Source organism: Solanum pennellii, chromosome 8 (genome assembly GCF_001406875.1).
Source record: "Solanum pennellii chromosome 8, SPENNV200".
In the NCBI taxonomy this organism is placed as follows: Eukaryota; Viridiplantae; Streptophyta; class Magnoliopsida; order Solanales; family Solanaceae; genus Solanum; species Solanum pennellii.
In genome coordinates, this window is record NC_028644.1 from 22889134 (window position 1) to 22902210 (window position 13077).

Sequence of the window (13077 nt, forward strand, 5' to 3'; positions counted from 1 at the left end):
CTCTCCGGTTTTAATAGAGGCTCTACAAAAGCATGGTCGCCTTCCAGTGCGAAAACCTAACACCACCTGCGAAATGAGAAGCCAAGATGAAGTTATCAACATTTGTAGAATAATTTAGACACTAAAAAATTATTTATATGAAATTTATAAGTCCCCGGCAAAGGAACCAAAAACTTGTTGCGTCAAAAACACTCGGAAGTGACGTCGTCACTCAAATAGTAAAACAACTCTTTCGAGCCAAATTATCAAACCCAAAGGCCTTTATATCAGCACAAAATAATTCCTTTACGTTGATACGTGGCAAAGACTATTAGAAATTCATTTATCACCACTACTACTAATTAAACACTATAAAAATTAATTATGTTAATCAAATAGTTTCAAATTGGACAATCAGGAAAAGTTTCCCAAGGCTGTAGCATAGATCAATTTTCGGTATAGTATAGATTTATTCTAATATTTGACGGTTTAATCTCATTATGGATTAACAAAGTTTATATTACGATCACAATCTTCCGACCTCTAATCGCCTACTACCATTGACAACCTAACTACATCGTTGAGTAGGGTTAGGCATGAACCAATAATGGTGCATTTAACATTAATCTTGCATAACAAAAAAGTGTGGTATATAAGTGTAAGACTATACTATATATAAAACATTCTAGATTTTACCCTAGAATTAATACACTTCTCATATTCTTTGGTCTATCGCTCTATAAATCTTCCAAGTTCAAGAGCGGACAACAAGTTTATTTGAATGTTGATCAAGCATTTAAATATTAAAAGAAGAATGCAAACACAAATCATTAGACAACCCTTCTCATACTAGAAATAAATGATATTAAACCATCAATCGTAGCTACCACTCTAGAATAGGCGACTTTAGCTACTCAGGACATAAATATCAAGAAACAAATGTTTATCATTCATACAAGAATTTACCAACATGAAAAATGATAAGGAAACCCCTAGAAAATATAACAAAATCACCTAAAATGTTGTGCTCCCATCTTTTTGGAACTTAATTCCCCAAAAAAATAGCACACTTAAACTTTTTACAGTTTAGAATAAAAAATCAAGCTAAAACCTCTCCACGACGCGCTCTCATCGCGCACTCCACTGTAAAGGGGAATGCCTCTTCTACGTACGCGTATTAGCTCCCTCGTAGTGTATTTTCCATCTTTTCGGCCTATTTTTCTCCGCAAATCATCTTATCTTTTCTGATTTCTGTCTAGGTGCCCTATTTTGGCTCATTTTCCTTTTATCTTCACCATGAAGCATCTAATCACGTTGTTTAGAAGAAGCGACATCAAAAGACTATCAAAACTTTGTTCTGACACCGAAAACTCTCAAACTTATCTATCTATATGGGATAAGCTTGTAATAAGGCGCATATATGAACCCAAGATCAAAAGCCTGGGAGCACATCTCTCTTTTAGCTTGTAGGAACAATGCATACGAATAAAAGTGCATTATTTCAAATCTCAACATAATCTCACTCACAAGTTTCTCATAAGCCACTCTATAATATCGTTACTTTCTAGTGACTTTGCTGAGAGTAACTCATCGACAAGGATCAGGGCTTTGCTTTTCAACTATCTTGAGTATGACGGGTAGTCGAATGGATTATAGAAACACACGAGTTAGAATAAGTGTATTATGACATAGCTCTGTTGCTTGATTTAGAATATGAAAGAAGGGAAACTTTTCTTCAATGTGTAGTATGTCATTTATACAAGTGGTCCTTCACACATATGAGTAAGATCCTACTAACATGACTTCTGATCTAGCCTAGGGTACTTTAACTTTGTGCTCAGATACCAACTTTTTCACACTCATAGCCTATATCCTGGACGTGGCTGATACTTGAAAACTATTTTTGATCCCCAAGCAAACCTTTGTCGTGGATGACTACTTAGCCAAAAAAAACTCACTCAAGCAACAGTATACTTAAAATAGAATTTTGAAAATTTAAACTCAAACTAAATACTCAACTCCTCTATCTGTAAAATACTTAATAATATAAGTGTAATAATTTGCAAAAAGATCTCAAAGAAAAGTAAATATTGAAAGACTCCTCAACTTTATCTATCTGTGAAGTCTCTAATGTATAAGATAGGTTTCGGGACAAGACCCAGGACTCCGTTAAAAAAATTAACTAAAAGTAAATGTTAAGTCCTCCAGAATATAAGGGGATTCACTAAAAGCAAACTGGAATGTAGAGGGATCTCAATGAAGCACATGTTGATGATCCTTAACACTTGAATATGCATTATAAAAGAATATAGGTCAAATGAAATAAGTAAATTTGAATGTACGAATATGCAATATAATTTAAGCAAAATAACGATATGAAAGGACTACAATAAATATTACATAAAATCAACTAATGTAATTAATTAAAGAAATGAAATTGTTTGAGATTAAAAAAAAAATTTAATCATCTATGAAACTCAACATGATAAGTGATATACAAAAATACAATTTAATTCTTTTGGGAGATTCTCTAGCCGACAACCATCATTATGAGCTACGTGATGATACAAGTTCTTGTCCAGCTGCAGAACTTTCTTATATGGGATATGTACACTTCAACAAAGTGGATCCACTAAGCTCTACAGAGGCACTTAAGGACTCATCTAAAAAGTTATGATCTTGTACCAATGTTGGAAAGACATGGTTTATGGGGGCTCTGAGTTGTTTGAACTCTCCCTTGTATTTGTGCTTAATACTACTCCGAATAATATTTACTCTTGCTCAAATGTATAAAAACATTTCTCTTTCTGTAGTTTGAAATAGTTTCTCAAGCTTATCTTTTAAAAGAGTTATCTGCTTTGAAATATCTTTTCAACTTATTGCTCATGTAGAAAACAATATCTAAAAATACTTTCTCTTGGTTGAGATAATACTAAGAAAAAACCCCTTTAAGAGGTAATTTCTTTGTACTTAATCTTTCTAAAAATTCTTTTAACTTTTCTAAAAAAAATGGATCTACTCTTTTCTTCAAGTATAAAAATTTTTGGGACATACTTAGTTCTCTTATACTCTTCCTTAAACTCCTTTTTACATTCCTCAAAATTCACTTTATACAATAATATTTTGTTTAATATATTCTCAATAAGATTTCAATGAATACTCAAGAATAAGGTTCATGCTGAAATATAGACATGAACACATCAACTCAAGGATCTCAATAATAATAAAGAAAATTCAATAATCAGGTTTTAAAAACTCACAACTCAATGAAACTACTCATCGCAAGAGTACTCATTTGATAGAGTTCATGCTGAAATATAGACATGAGCCAACCAACACAAGAATCTGAATGCATAATATAAAGGTATTTAATGATTCGGAATATAATTTCCAAAAGAATCAGGAACTGAAGAAGTCAAAATCAACTAATCTCAAGAAAACTCAAATCTAAGGATAGAATCCCAGATATCCTTTTACAAATTCGAAAGTAGATATAGGGAATGAAGATAAACTAGTTTAAACCTATCGTAGCCTTACATACCTTGAAAGAATGAGTTCTTTTGGCAAAATCAATAAAACTCGAAGAACGCTTGAACCCTAGTTTTTGTTCTCTTGGGACCTTGCTCTAACATTTTAAAGTGTTAATGAAATTAAAAGAATTGATTAACACTTTATAAGCCCTTAATTAGGCGTAATACATCGTGGTTTCGGCATAAAATGACGTAGTTTAGATTTCAAATGTGTAGGAGACAGAACAAAATGTCCTAACTTTTAATATTAACAAGGTCCCTTAAAAGGGAGGTTTCATAGAGCGTTTAAGACTTTATGGTCCATAAAACATCAAGGTCCGTATAGACGGCGATGAAACTTCCCTTGCCCGACAATGTTTCTCTAAAACAGACATAATTTTTACTCCAAACTAAAAACAATAAAATTTGGTGGTGTTGGAAAGACTAAAGACCTCTAATTTGATAGTTCATGGGCAACATAATTCATTATGTGCTTATAAATATGACTGTTTGAAGTTGACCCAAAACTTAAAAATTTATGAGTGACTTGTATGGACCCCCAAACAGACCGTACAAGTCACCACGGGCGGTCTAGGGTCTCATTTGGGTGACCCATCCTTGGCAACCTTTGACAGTTGGCCACATTTCCCTAAACGAGTCGTGGTCCCCTAAACTATAACACCCTATATCCAAAATAGACCAGAAATAAGCTTTTCAAAAAAAAAAATGGCAGGTGCAATCAACGGTCACCATCTAAAGACCATATTCTTATGTACGCCTAGTACTGTGGGTCCATGGTTCACCACTATAGCCCCTCCCAAAACTCAGCATAGAATATTGACCAAGTCTCAGCACACGGATAGACTGACGGTCTATATGTTATACTATGGTTCGTAGTCTATGTCCGTGGATCAAGACTCTTGTTACCCAACCTCTAACATGAACTATGGACGACCATCATGGACCATCGTTCAATCTACGGTCTGTAGGTCTGACCATAGGTGAAGATTAGAAGTCGGTTTGGGGGAAAATGTTGTTAGGTCAACTTCATATGGTCAAAATAAATTAGGTGTCCTATTAACTATGATATGATAGATAATTGAATTATGTTTCCATGTCAACCGAGTTTGCTAAAATATTACCTCGAAATAAAAATTTATGCCCATTTAAGTGAAGACATGTCGAGCAGACTCAAATGATGAACCATCGATTGAATGACGGACCGTCAGTCTAGGTTGTTGATTGCTCCGATAGCAATTATTTCAAGGGTATTTTGGTCTTTTCCTAGTTTGTTTAACCCCTAATATATGTCGTTTAAACCCTTAATCATGAGACTTTAGTCAGTTTAAGCCTAGAAACATAAGTAAAACATAAGTAATTCCAAATCATTAATCAAAACTTGGAAAATTAGAAACAAGAGAAGAGAAAAATGTCAACAAACCTAGTTTAAGAACGCGACAAGGTTGCATCAGTTCCAGCCCCGTAATCTAAAGACGTTTTCGAGGAATTCATCACCATGAATGTGGGAATTCACTGGTGGATTTCTTTCTTCCATTGGTTACCTAGATATCAGTCAGATTCTTGATTCCCTTTTCATGATTAGACCTAGAGTTTTTAGTTTATGAAGCGTCATAACAAAGACGATTTATTATTAAAAGAAAACCTCTAGTAAAGGATGAGAATCATCACTACAAGGAATAATTTGTGAATTAACACTTACAAAAAGAGGGAGTTTTATATAGAAATAGGAGGGAAAAAATAAGAGTTACCAAACTGTAAAAGGGCTTAACACTACTATTAGTAAGAATCATACCACTATAAGGTTTATTAGAAAGTGGCAAACATTACCATTACTGAGTTCTGTTCTTCCAGTGCTTTCATTCATGATGAATTTACCTCTTTGGTTTGAAACTTGTTCAGAAGACGAACCCCCCTAAAATATAATAATGAAAAGAGCATAAAAGTTCTATAATCAACAATAGGTGTTGAGAGAAAGAAAAGTAGAAACATATAAGTTTGTTAAGAATGATTGGGATGTACCTCCATTGCCGACTGATGAGATAAATCGAGCTCTTATTCTTGTTTGATTAAGTTTACCGAGAGTACATAAAAACCTTTGAACTTTCAAAAGGGGATAATTTAAGATTTTAGGTGTGGCGGTAGGCTTTCAGTGTTTTCAAAAAATAACTCAAAAGTATTTTTAAGGAAAACAATTAGTCCTATTTACTTGTTTATATAATATGATACGTCGTTTTAAAAAGATGTGTATGCATTCGAGATTGTTTTGATTGAAAGAACTTTATAACAATTTTTGAAGATTTTTTTTTAATTTTAATACAAATAATGTGGGATCACTTTGTTTGATTTTGAAGAGTTTAGCATTAATAATGTGGGGTTTATATCTACTTTTGATGTTTCTAAGCTATGCAAATTAATTGTATTTCTTTAATGCAATTACAATTGAATATCTCCTAAAATTTTGTACTAGTATTTAAGAATCGTCTGTAAAAGAAAAATATCATACATTATAAATATAACAAATATTGTGATCGAAAAACCTATTTTTTTCATTGATCGAAATACCATTCATATCACATAAAATCTATATATATAATAAAAATAAAAATGCCATTTTTGCTTTAGAAGCATGCCACATCACCCCTGTACATTTAGCTTTATTATATATATAGATTTTATGTGATATAAACGGGATTTCGATTGATGCAAAAATAAATTTTTTGGTTCACGATTTTTTTATATTTACAATTTATAATATTTTGCTTTTCCAGGCGATTCACAAATACTACTTCAAAAGTTGTAGGAGATATTAATTTATAATTGCATTAACGATATACAATTAATTCGCATAACTTAGAAACTTCAAAAGTAGATATAAACAGCACATTATTTATTGTAAATGCTTCTAAAGCAGGCAAAGTGATCCACATTCTTTGTGTAAAAATTAAAAAACACTCTTGGAAAATCTTTATGTACTTTTATTTTGTAATTCTTTAAGTCAAAATAATCTCGAATGCAGACACCTCTTTTTAAAACGAAGTATCATATTATATTAACAAGTAAATAGGATTAATTGTTTAACTTAAAAAATACTTTTGAGTTCCTTTTAGAAACACTGAAACCCTACCGCCATCCCTAAAATCTTGAATTATCCCCTTTTGTACGTTCAAAGGTTTTTATATACTCTCGGTAAACTGAATCAAACCAGAACAAGAGCTCCATTTATCTTATCAATCGGCAATGGAGGTACATACCAATTATTCTTAACAAATTTATATATTTCTACTTTTTCTTTCTCTCAAACCCCCATTGTTGATTATACAACTTATCTATTCTTTTAAATATTATTTTTTAGGGTGGTTCGTCTGCTGAACATCTTTCAAACCAAAAAGGTGAATTCATCATGAATGAAAGCACTAGAAAAACATAAATCAGTAATGATGAATGTTTGCCACTTTTTGATAAACCCTATGTTGGTATGATCATTACTAAGAGCAGTGTCAAGCCCATCTACAGTTTGGTAACTCTCACTTTCTCCCTCCTATTTCTATATAAAACTCCCTATTTTTGTTAGTATTAATTCACAAATTATTCTTTGTAACGCTAATTCTAATCCTTTACTAGAGGTTTTCTAGTGATACAAAATAGTGAATCAAACCAGAACAAGAGCTCCATTTATCTTATCAATCGGCAATGGAGGTACATACCAATTATTCTTAACAAATTTATATATTTCTACTTTTTCTTTCTCTCAAACCCCCATTGTTGATTATACAACTTATCTATTCTTTTAAATATTATTTTTTAGGGTGGTTCGTCTGCTGAACATCTTTCAAACCAAAAAGGTGAATTCATCATGAATGAAAGCACTAGAAAAACATAAATCAGTAATGATGAATGTTTGCCACTTTTTGATAAACCCTATGTTGGTATGATCATTACTAAGAGCAGTGTCAAGCCCATCTACAGTTTGGTAACTCTCACTTTCTCCCTCCTATTTCTATATAAAACTCCCTATTTTTGTTAGTATTAATTCACAAATTATTCTTTGTAACACTAATTCTAATCCTTTACTAGAGGTTTTCTAGTGATACAAAATAGTGAATCAAACCAGAACAAGAGCTCCATTTATCTTATCAATCGGCAATGGAGGTACATACCAATTATTCTTAACAAATTTATATATTTCTACTTTTTCTTTCTCTCAAACCCCCATTGTTGATTATACAACTTATCTATTCTTTTAAATATTATTTTTTAGGGTGGTTCGTCTGCTGAACATCTTTCAAACCAAAAAGGTGAATTCATCATGAATGAAAGCACTAGAAAAACATAAATCAGTAATGATGAATGTTTGCCACTTTTTGATAAACCCTATGTTGGTATGATCATTACTAAGAGCAGTGTCAAGCCCATCTACAGTTTGGTAACTCTCACTTTCTCCCTCCTATTTCTATATAAAACTCCCTATTTTTGTTAGTATTAATTCACAAATTATTCTTTGTAACACTAATTCTAATCCTTTACTAGAGGTTTTCTAGTGATACAAAATAGTCTTTGTTATGACTCTTCAAAAACTAGTGTTGTGTTTTTTAGGGTTGATATGACTTCAGTGAGACTATGGGTATTGGATGGATATATCCTATCCCTTTACAAATTTCATTATTTAGAATTTCATTTTTATAAATAAGAGATATTTCATTTTCTAAAAAGGTCTTCTTTTTCTTTTTTTTCATTTGTAGAAATCTCATTTCCATGGTATTCAATATGTAATAATTTGGGCTACCCCCTAGGAGTTACACAACATACTTTACTCTGAAAAGGTCTCATACAAGACCTTAACGTGTTATCAATGCATAAAACATAAGAATAATGCGGAAAAATTAGACTTTTAAAATAAAAGTACAACTTTCTTCATATATGAAAAATAGGAATCTGATTTGTCTCATTACACCATCTAACCAAAAGAGCACGGAAGTTAGGACTCAGCCCTTCATCAAAAGTGAGTCTTATCGTAAGGAAATACAATATAGTCGTTAACAAGGAAACTAAGCTAGAACTAGAATAAATATTATCCCGTACTCGAAATTGAGAACTCACAAAAACTTGGAGGTAGAAACCCAAGGTTTCTTCAAGAATGGACTAAGAGCACCTCAATGGCCCAAACCTACACTCATAGGAGATGTAGAATAGAAGGGGTTAGTACAAAAGCACTATAAAAACATGCATATAATACTTAATATACTAAAAAAGACATTTTAGTGAAAATAATGCATTTATTATGTTGGAAAACCATTTATGCGCATAAGGACATAATACAAGTCATAATAGCCTTCTCATATGATTTTTTATAACATAGTAGGGCAATCACCTTAGCAACCCTAAAATCATACATGTACAATACATAGTTGGCATTCCATTATACCAAATATACTAATTGTCAATTTCGAATCACCTTACTTACACATATCAACTTTAGATCCAATCATAATCCACAATCATACCTAAGTGAATAACCATGTTCATCACATATACATAAGGAGAGCCATATCTTAACAACAAGTCAATCAACGTATATCATACCTTCATGTCTTACCATAGCATTATGGACTCACCCATAATTTTCTTCAAAGACTACTTGTGTAATGTAAAAAGTGAAGTGCCATACCCCCACTCCTACTAAGTAGGCTTATCATTTAATCACAAGTATGGTTCAAGTCATATTCATTATCTTATTACATAGGTAGAATTGCCTTAACTAATATAGACCATGTGAGCTATATGGAATCCGGTGTCATATAACCCCACACCGAAAGAAGCGTCCTACTTGACTAAGGTAGAACTAAGCATATATAGCTATAAAGTGGATCCACTAGCTAAGACCTTAGCTGTCACATAGTTACGGGATAGGAAGATTGCTTCTAGAAACCTGGACTATTGAACTAGCTGGAGAGTTTCCATCTAATTAGAGCATATATAGAAGACCCGGTCTAAACTAGAGGGAAGGTCTCTACCTCATTTGTCATTTCCGCTCGATGCTAAGAATTATTCTCAAACATATACATAGTTAAGGTTAATTGTAATTTTACATGTGAAGGAGTACATTACCCTTCATTCAACCCAACTCATACATAGCTCATAAATTTAGTATGGTCATAACTACCTTTCACCTTAGAATCATTATATGATCATTGTCATGTGCAATTGTAAAGGAAACTAGTCTTTCAACAATACCATATCTCACACCTTAGTCATTGGAATTTGGATCTTCACCATTCAAGGGGAACATAAATTCATACATAAATACATTAAAGTAAGAACCTCTACCTTTAAAGTTGATCAAACAATTCATATATAAGAATCTTGGACATAGGACTACCTTAGACATCGCGTTCAAAGCTATAATTCAAGATTCAACATTTACAATTTACTCTTCAAGGGTCATACATCATATCTTGAAATCACACTTACAATTACAACTATAAGCATGGAATAAACAAGATTAATTACTAAATCCACGTACATACTATTCCCACATATTCATAATTCATAAAGAAACCCATCATAATTTTCATAAAGTTGGGGGCATGGGAAAAACATAGGTTCAAGGGAAATATAGTAATAAAAAACCTAATTAAACGTCAATTTCAATATAATATAGGATAACCAACATAAATTAAATGTTTTTAAGAAGAACCCAAGGTTAGAATCAAAACTATAAATTTGAACATATTCCCAATTTCAAAAATAGTAGAGGAAAAGTTTCATAAGGAAAGAAATCCCATGAATGAAATTTCCCATACCTTGTTTCAAGATTTACCACGAAATTGGGATGAAAATCTCGGAGCTTGTATCCTATGCTTGAAGACTTTTTTGTGTTATTCAATGGAGGATATTTGTAGAGAAAAATATTTGAGAGAACTGGGTTTGGTTGAATATTTTTGGTATTTGAGTTTGACTCTTGTAAATGGATAAAAAAGACTCAAAAACTATTTATATTTTACTGCTAAAATACCCAAAACACACTCTCATTAATTGGACTTAAAAGTAAAAAGACTAAACTAACCTTCATGAAATGAACCTGTCCAGGTTCACGAGCCACACCCCACGAGCCTAAGAGAACCATGACTAGTAGTTCTTATCGTCAGGATTAAGGCAGTATCCTTTTCAAAATTGGAAATTCCAACAAAAACTAAGTCAAGTTCTTGAGCCCCCCTTCCCCTCGTCAACCGCACCACGAACCGTTATGGTGCCCGTGGTACTTTGGGTAGTAGCTACCCTAAATGCCCCATTTCCTACAACAATTAAGTGAGACTCACACCCGACCTCACGATTAATCCTAGAACGAATAATCGTGAGTTCAGGCGTGAGTCTCACTTAATTGTTGTAGGAAATGGGGCATTTAGGGTAGCTACTGCCAAAAGTACCAGGAGCACCATAACGGGTCGTGGTGCGGTTGACGAGGGGAACAGGGGCTTAAGAACTTGATTTAGTTTTTATTGGAATTTCCAAGATTGAAGAGGATAATATATATATATATATATACGCACACACACACACATATTTCTGTCTTGTTAGTATATATATATATATACGGTTTGAGCTGGACACTTTGGGTTTTTCCGGATTCTTGACTTTTATTTCGCTAAATTTTTTTGAATGTTTAACGGTACGTACCAAAGAAAATGAACAAAGAACTTCCTTTTGTTGGAGCCCCTGCAGTCCTTACTTGTGGTGGAATGAAATGGAACTTGTTTTATGGTAGAGCCAAAATTAAATACAAATTTAGTACTGGATGGAAACAATTTGCGGATGATGACAGTCAAAAAGAAGGGGATCGACTTGTGTTATAATCTCAGAGTACAACTCTAAAAAAATTGAATTTAATATTCAGATTCTAAGAGAAGATTTTAAAGCTGAATTGGTTCCTGAAGATGTGGAGGGTATAAACACTGACGACCGAATAATGATTGATTAAAAACTTGATGAATTCCAATAGTTTCATGTCTAATGAATACCTCATTTTATCAATACTACTTTTTTGGTTATATGGTTTAATAATGTTGATATTATTTAAAAAATATGTACTACATTCTTACGCAACACATGTACAACACATGTGTAGAGATAGTTATATATTAATTGTTAATATTCAATGCAATTAATTTTTAAATACCTATTTTTAAAAAGATGCAAATCTAAAATTTCCATTTTACATTAACTAATTCTAACATCAAATTTTAAGAATGATTTGCATTTGAAACTGAATGATCATGCCTAAACAAGTGCCTATGATAAATATTGATATCCTCGCTATGATCCGATGTGAATTTATGATTATATGTTTTATCACATTGTACACATTGAATCATATCGTCATTAAATTTCTTAAATATCATCACATGAGATTTTTTTTTTCTTGTCTTCAACTGGTCTGAAGTTTATCCATGTAAAGATTGAAAATTCAATTTAATAAAATAAAAAATTATAAAGTTAACCATTTATAGCAATTTAAGTGAGATGTGAAGAAGGGGTGGCTAATTATATATATTTTTAACATGTAATTGGGTGATTAATAATGCGGTGACGGTTCGTTTTTATTTCTTTTTTTTAAAAAAGGAAAATAATGACAAAAATTTAAAATATGATCGATTGAGCTTTTCAGAATGTAATCCCAACGGCGGAACAAATTAAAAATTAAATTCTTAAAAAAACTGATAGTTGAATTAATTTATCTATTCATTTTTAAGTTATAAAGTAATGTGATAGTATCAGATTGGATTTTTCCAGACCATTGATAATCTTACTCAATCCATGTGGATCCCTAGTAAGCTATGATCTATTTGTTTTTGGGTTCTGAATGTCTGAACACAAAATGAAGGGTTGTAGCTTTGCCGAAAGACTGTGATCTTTATGAATAGTTGTGCATCTTCTAAAGGGTAATGTCTTTTAAAAAGGGTTGTGACCTATCTTAAAGGTTGTCTTGTTTCCAAATAGTTGTTGTACCATTTAATGGCTATAAATAGATAGGGTTTCTCTTATTTTTCTATATTAAATTATTCCTTCTCTTGCATACATTTCTTACAAAACAAAATCGATCGATCTGTCTGTGAGTGTAATTTGTTGTTGACATTTTAGGTTCGTTGAAATTATCAAAATTTGAGGTACCGCTACTTCTTTAATGGTTAATCCATTTAGTCTTGGGTGAAAATAATCTGCAACCTCGGATACTTGAGAGGATTAAATTTCTTAAGGACACATAGTGGGTTCTGTGGACTCGGATAGTTCTTGTGTTTTCCTTCTCATCTTTTATGGTTTCTAGTTTGATAATATGAATACAGGAGATAACAATCTTTAAAATTATAATATTGATGGTATTTTCTGTTGTAAGAAAATTACTTGTATTTTATGTTTTCGTTTTGTTTGAAAAAAGAAGAAAAAGAAACCATTTTATCATATGATAAAAGAGAATTAAGATGAATTATTACTATTTTTATATGTTTGAGTATATTTTATGTAGTAATTTTTTCTTTGATGGGTAAGATTAGTCTGATGTTCTTCCCAAGTGCAT

At 32.1% G+C, this 13077-nt stretch overlaps 1 pseudogene; it reads left to right on the forward strand.

Annotated features, from left to right (window-relative positions):
- Positions 1-6746: 6746 nt before the first annotated feature.
- LOC114078406 lies at positions 6747-11484 on the forward strand (annotated as a pseudogene).
- The last annotated feature ends 1593 nt before the right edge of the window (positions 11485-13077 follow it).